Below are 6,747 nucleotides of genomic sequence, written 5' to 3' on the forward strand. Positions count from 1 at the left end.
AGACAGTGTGATCTGTGCGGCTGAGGAACTCCAGGGAGATGAGAACATCGGTCGGCCTCCGTCTCCTCCCCCCGTGCTGCTGACACACACACAAAGCTCAGGCCCTGCCTTTGCACCTTCCTGTCCTGAGGAGACGGAGCGTCCCAGAGACTGGCTGGCCTAGAGGTGCTCTCCACGACTGGGGTCAGAGGGCCTCGTATTTCTGGGCAGTCTGGGCCCCATTTGTGGCCAGCCCTTCGGCTCTGACCACAGAGCATGTCAGGACTGCAATGGCCCCTGCAGCACAGACAGCTCGGCTGCCATGGCTGGGTGACCCGAAAGGGGATTCTGTATGGAGGCTGCCAGACACAGACAGCCCCTGTGGTTCTCCCTGGCTCCCAGCCCCTGCTGCCCAGTGTCATTGCACAAGGTTTTCCCAAATGCTGGGCTGGATTTTGCAGCCAGGAAAGGGAGTGCCAGCTGCACAACAAAGATGATTCAGCACCTGGAGCAACACATACTAATAATACCTAGCTCCATTCACCAGCACATCTCACAGGAGGTCAGGATCATTAGCTCCATTTTACAGGATGGGGAAACAGAGGCACAGAGAAATAGTGACTTGCCTACGATCATGGAGCAGAGCAGAGCAGTAGCTAAGTTGGGACCCAGGTCTCCTGAGTTCTAGCCCAGTGTGCTGGCCACGAGGCCATGCTGTCTCCCTTCCCTAGCATTCCCTTTACTCACTGTACTCTGATGAGAAGTGACACCCCTCCCCCCTACACACCTTGACACATCCCAGGCTCCCCATAACCTCTTCCTCTCTGCCCTTCATAGATTCCACTGCTGCCTACAGCTACCCCAGCCCCTTGGCAGGGGTGTCAGTGAATACAAAAGGACTCCACACACTCCCTGGGCCCCCACCAGCCATGTTCCTCATCCCCTCTAAGGGGAGCAGGGAGTTCAGTCTGTTGAGACTATCAGGGGACCGGTGGGGCAGGGGAAGCCCTGCCTGCTAGGAGCTGGACTGAGACATCCACATCGTGCTGTGCAGGCAATTCAGTCGCTCCCAAACTGTACTGGATTTGCAGCACTGGGTGTAAAATCTCCATGTCCCATGCCTGCTGCTCGCTCTGAGGCTGCACAAATCAGGCAGCGGGTGATGAGGGCAATGGGAGGACAAGCAGCCCAGGCTCAGGAGGAAGGCCTGAGTGATGCTCAGATCAGGTTGCCTAAGAACCTGCCATCAGCAAAAAATCCCCTGGAGCGCACTATCTCAGCCAGCAATGGACTCACTGGGCTGACGGAGCTGGAGCTGCTGAAAGGCCTGTTATGTGTCCTCAGGTCCTTTGAGCTTCTTGCAGACTCGCCTGAGGGCAGTCAGGTGAAGTGTGTGAGTCAGCACAGACCCTCCTGTTCATGCCTCTGGCAGGGGGTTTCCTACTCTGGTCTTACCCACTGCCAAATGCCTAGTGGGCTGCCATGTCTCTGCCTAGTTTCTTGGCTTGTACACAGCTGCACAATAGCCAGACCGAGAGGTTGAAGCTGAGCGTTTCCCCCTTTGAGCTCTGTTGTGGGTTCATTGCAATGAGGCACCCAAGAGCCTTCGCTGGCTTTGCTGTTGCCTACCGACAGCTCTTAGCTAAACTCATGCACCTGCTAGCTAAAAATATACACACCTGCTATTTGTACTCCACACAGGCATGCATCTGCTCTATACCTAAACATACACCTGCTTTCTGCATACACGCCCACCTGCCTTCCCATATTCACGTCCAAACTCATTCAAGCAACTGCTGTTTACATACAAACACTCACTTCAGTACATGTCCATGGACCCCTGCCCTCTAAACACGCACACACCTATCATCTTGTGACCTCTTTCTTGTAGCCTTAGGAATTTCTCAGAGTGCACAGAGTATTTCAGCTTCTACACACACACAGAGCCAGACTCCTAACCGGTGTAAGTTGATGTAAGTTCAGAGAATATGGTGGAGTCTGACTCACTAACGTTCACCTGCCATCTACACAGCTTTCCATCCAAATACTCACTCACATGCTGATACACCTGCTGTCTGCTATGTGGTCACACACACCCCTCTCATCTAGCTAAGTAGCTCCTCACAGACACATCTGACACATCCATATGTTGCCTACTCTTCCTGCAGTCACATGCACTATATAACTACAAGGCACATACACATGCACCTCACGCATGCAAATCTCTGCTGGTCACACACTAGAAACCCCCTGCAAGTCTTGCACAACTGGTTTATTTCAATGGCGCTTTTTTTTTGCAAACACATTGCTGATTTACTATGGTTATCTCAGGAGAGAATAAATTGGCCCCATCCCAAACCCAGTAAAACCTAGAAAGTGTTTCAAATTTACAACCGAGAGCAGCGCAGATGCTGAGTGCTTAGGATTGCTGCAGCTCTAACAGGGATCCTGTATTTCCCAGCGGAATCCAGTGTACACAGCACAGCCTTTCAGGTTTAGCTTGAAAAGGAGCCTTACCTGCTCTTGATGAAGGCTCATCTCCCAAGAGATTCGGTGCCACACTGACATGTGCATATGGTGAGTCCTAGAGAGACCTACAGGTCACTAGAGCACGTGCTTCTGCAGACCCCATCAGAAGGAATGGGCCAGTCTTACCCCAACTCCTATTGTGGCCATGGAAGGGATCTCACTGGCACAGCTATTTCTAAGCCTGTCCCTCACATCCTGCGAGCCCTCCTATAGGGTGGACATAGGAGCCAAGACAGCTCATTGTGTAATGTCTCTGGGCATGATTTTGCATTCACTCACACCTGTGTAAATCAGGAGAGACCCCACTGAATAATAATAATAAAAATAATAATATAAAATATTTAATAACAATTAATACCTAGCTCTTCTATATTTCCGTCAGGTGATCAGTGCCATTACCTCTGTTTTACATATGGGGAAACTGAGGCAGGTTGGCAAATTGATTTGACCAAGGTCAGCCAGCAAGCTAGCAGTGAAGATGAAATGAGAGCCCAATGGCTAGCATGCTACACTGGGATTCAGGAGGGCTGGGTCCTCTTCCTGGCTCCACCACTGGCTGCTGCACAAACATGTAATGAGAAATCAGCATCAGAACTTCCTGCAGTCTAGCTGCACATGCTTTTGACTAGACCATGCTGCCTCCCACTAAATCAATGGGTTTACACCAGTGTAAATCAGAGGGAAATAAGGCATTTGTACAAGCATCGAAGGCAAGTGTGTTTATCCAAACCAAACCTGCTATTTAACACTCTTTATCAAGGACCTGGAGGAAAACCTACAACTGTAATTGATAAAGTTAAGGGTAATGCAAAGATTGGGGAAGTGGTAACTAATGAAGGTCACTGAGATAATGTGATGTGGATCTCTTGGTAAGCTGCGGGGCATAAGCGAACAATATGTGTTTTAATGTAGCTAACAGTAAATAAGAAAACCCGCCAATCCTGGATGAAGAAATAAATAATCCTGCGAATAATGGAAAAGCACTAGGCTGTGATGGAAACCCAGCGGAACTGATAGAAAGCCTAGGGGATGAAGGCTTGAAAGCCTTGTTAGAGCTAATGACGAATATGTTTGAGACACAAGATAACTGGAACACTGTAGACCTTAGCGATCTTATGAGAAGAAAGATTTGATTTGCAAGGCACATTTTGAGGGGCTCAGTGAGTTTATGGACAGTGGAAGGGAAAGCTGATGGCAGAGAAGCACAAGGCAGAAAAAGAAGATCTTGGATGGAGGATGTGTTATCCTGGGTGGATTGAAAAGACTATTCATCCACAAAGTAATTAGCAGAGGAATGAGCTACCATGGGTGGAAATGCCACATAAGAAGAAATGTAACTGTATACACCTAGGAACAGAGAATATAGGCCCTGCTTACAGGATGGGAAGCTGTGACTTTGAAAAGGATTTGGTAGGGGGATTGGATAATAACCTGACCATGAGCTTGCAATGCGATGCTGTGACCAAAAGGACTAATGTGATCCTGGAACGCATAAACAGGGGCATCTCAAGTAGGAGCAGAGAGGTTATTGTACCTCTGTATTTGGCTCTGGTGAACCGCTGCTGGAATCCTGTGTCCAGTTCTGGTGCCTACAATTCAAGAAGGATGTTGATCAATTGGAGAGGGTTCAGAGAAGAGCCACGAGAATGATTAAAGAATTAGAAAACCTGCCTCCAGTGATAGACTCAAGGAGCTCAATCTCTTTAGCTTAACAAAGGGAAGGTTAAGGGGTGACTTGATCACAGTCTATAAATACCTACAAGGAGAACAAAGGCTGGAAGCTAGACAAATTCAGCCTGGAAATAAGGGGTACATTTTTAACAGTGAGAGTAATTACCCATTGGAACAATTTACTGAGGGTCCTGGTGGATTCTCCATCACAGATCATTTTAAAAGCAAGACAGGATGTTTGACTAAAAGGTGTGACCTGGTCAAACAGGAATTAATCCAGGGAAGTCCTATGACCTGTGTCATGCAGAAGGTCAGACTAGATGGTCACAGTGGCCCCCTCTGGCTTTGGAATCTCTGAGCCCAGCCTCTGAGGTTCTCCCATCACTAAGGAGGACTTCACTGGGTAGATGTGGAGAGGACAGAGCAGGGATGGTAGAACTAGGGGGAGGGGCTAGCACCCCAACAATGGATATACTGGAGGGGGTGGATTGATGGGTCTGTCTCCATAATGTTTTCTACCTCCACAATATCTCACGGAGGCAAGAATGGAACCAGTCTATTTTCTACCCTCATGCACACATCGGGGAGGGGGGTACAGAGATGAGAGCGGGACCCAGAGCTCATGAGATCAGGCCCACCACCAGTCAGCAAGTGAGACTCCCCAGCTCAGCCGGAGCCCACCTTCCAGCCACTCTGGGTCCCAGCAGAGACACCCAGACCAGGGAGGAGTAGGAGCATGTGCATCAGCCATGGGGTGGGGTGGGGGACAGGGCACCAGAACCTGGATGGGAGGCAGGGGTGTGTTGGTGCACAGGGCACAAGCTGCCAAGGAGTTGGGGAGACATGGGGCACTGGGCACCAGCTGCCAAGGAACAGTGGGAACTGCCAGGACACCCCTTCCCAGCCTGGATCCAACTTCCCCACATCCCACCCCTGAGCCTCAGTAGCACCCTTGCTCCCCCTCCTATCCCATCCCCATCTCCATCCTGTTCCCAGGGAGCTGCCACACACACCCTGACAGAGCATGTTTCTGGGCCTTTGTGAGGGATCCTGTTAGCACAGGAAAAGAGGGGGACTATATGGCACTAGAAGGCCCCAAAGAAATGATCAGAGCTGTGAAACAAATTTCTAGTGTCTGGTCAGCAGACACATCCCTATGTCCAGGACACACTTCAAAGCATGACAGCTGCCACCGATTTCTCTAGGCACAAGAAGCTGAGAGGCAGGAAGTTCTGGGGACACTGTTGTGGAGAGAACATGAAAAGGTTGCTCACCTGTATCTGCATTGCTGGTACATGGACACCCCTCTTTCTTCTTCTGGAGGTCACATGCTGCCAAATTTCTTCACCGTCCCTCAGTCCCCTCTGTGCAGTGTGCTCCGATTCTTCAGAATGTTGTGCCCATAGAAGCATATACTGATGTCTGTCTTATGCAACGCAGGGCTGATACTTGTTTCTCCAGACTTTGAACCTTCTCTTCCAATATGGAGACCAGCTTGTACTTTGTACAGACAAAGTCGCTTCTGTCCTGTGGGAGAAAGACAAACATGGCACATCCTGTGCAGGTCACAACAGCTGATCGCTCACCATCCATATTACCTTCCAAGAGTTTCCTCAGCTGTTGCAATAACTACTCAGAGAAGCCTGCAAGATGAAAGCCTCAGTGGGCTCTCCCCAGGTGAGCTCCCAGTCAAACTCCCTCTGTTAGCCTCTCTGCTGCTCCGTTGATTTTGTTGGGAATTGGTCCTGCTTTGCGCAGGGGGTTGGACTAGATACCTCCTGAGATCCCTTCCAACCCTGATATTCTATGATTCTATGATTGCTGCGTTATGATGCCATTCACTAGTGGGTACCTAAGCCCTGGGGAAGGGCCAAGCCATCAAGCTATGAGCTATGAGGCTGAGGACAGGGCTTGGGAATGGAGTTTGTAAGTGTGGAGCCATCTCTAGCTGATGCATTTCCTGGCACCATCAAGGAAAGACACCTCGAGGTGCTGAGCAGGGTGGAAAAGGCCTTGTGCTCCTCCTGGCAGTATTCCTCATGACCTCCAGGTGGCAGTTCTGCTCCTCCCTCCCAGGTTGCAGGGTCCCTGCAGGGCCGGCGGAGCTCATGGTAAATTACCGCCCTGCTCGGCTGGTGCCTGGGGACAGGCAGCTCACCCAGTGTTGTTTTTGTCCGAGGAACTGACGATGCAGCTGCTATTAATTGGATGTGGCTTGTAATGAAACCAGGGGACTGTACTGTAGTGCGGGCAGGCGGTTCGACGATCAGGAGAGATGAAGAGTGGGTGGGATCGCATACGGGACATGCCGTGCACCCCGTACCCACTCAGCTCTGAGCCCCCTCCCCAGTCCAGCAGGCTGAACAGGGATGTGGCGAGGATACACACACACACAATAAGTACGTCTATGGTCTCTTCATCACTGTGCTAAGACTGACTGATTAGTTCCTGTAGCGGGTAGTCACCCGCTCCTGCCCTGAAAGGGCTTGAAGCCAGCCCTGGGAGAGGGCTGGGGCTGCATGAGGGCTGCGGCTAGTAAGCCTCGGCTGATCGGGAAGGCAGCCACAG

The 6,747-nt window shown here is 50.7% G+C and overlaps 1 long non-coding RNA gene across 1 annotated transcript; it reads right to left on the reverse strand.

Moving 5' to 3' along the window:
• Positions 1-2,236: 2,236 nt before the first annotated feature.
• LOC115637583 lies at positions 2,237-5,699 on the reverse strand. Its single transcript, XR_003997300.1, has 2 exons — positions 5,454-5,699; positions 2,237-3,067 (listed from the first exon to the last, which is right to left on the reverse strand). It is a non-coding gene; the product is annotated as an uncharacterized LOC115637583 (long non-coding RNA).
• Positions 5,700-6,747: the final 1,048 nt, after the last annotated feature.

Source organism: Gopherus evgoodei, chromosome 20, assembly GCF_007399415.2.
Source record: "Gopherus evgoodei ecotype Sinaloan lineage chromosome 20, rGopEvg1_v1.p, whole genome shotgun sequence".
In the NCBI taxonomy this organism is placed as follows: Eukaryota; Metazoa; Chordata; order Testudines; family Testudinidae; genus Gopherus; species Gopherus evgoodei.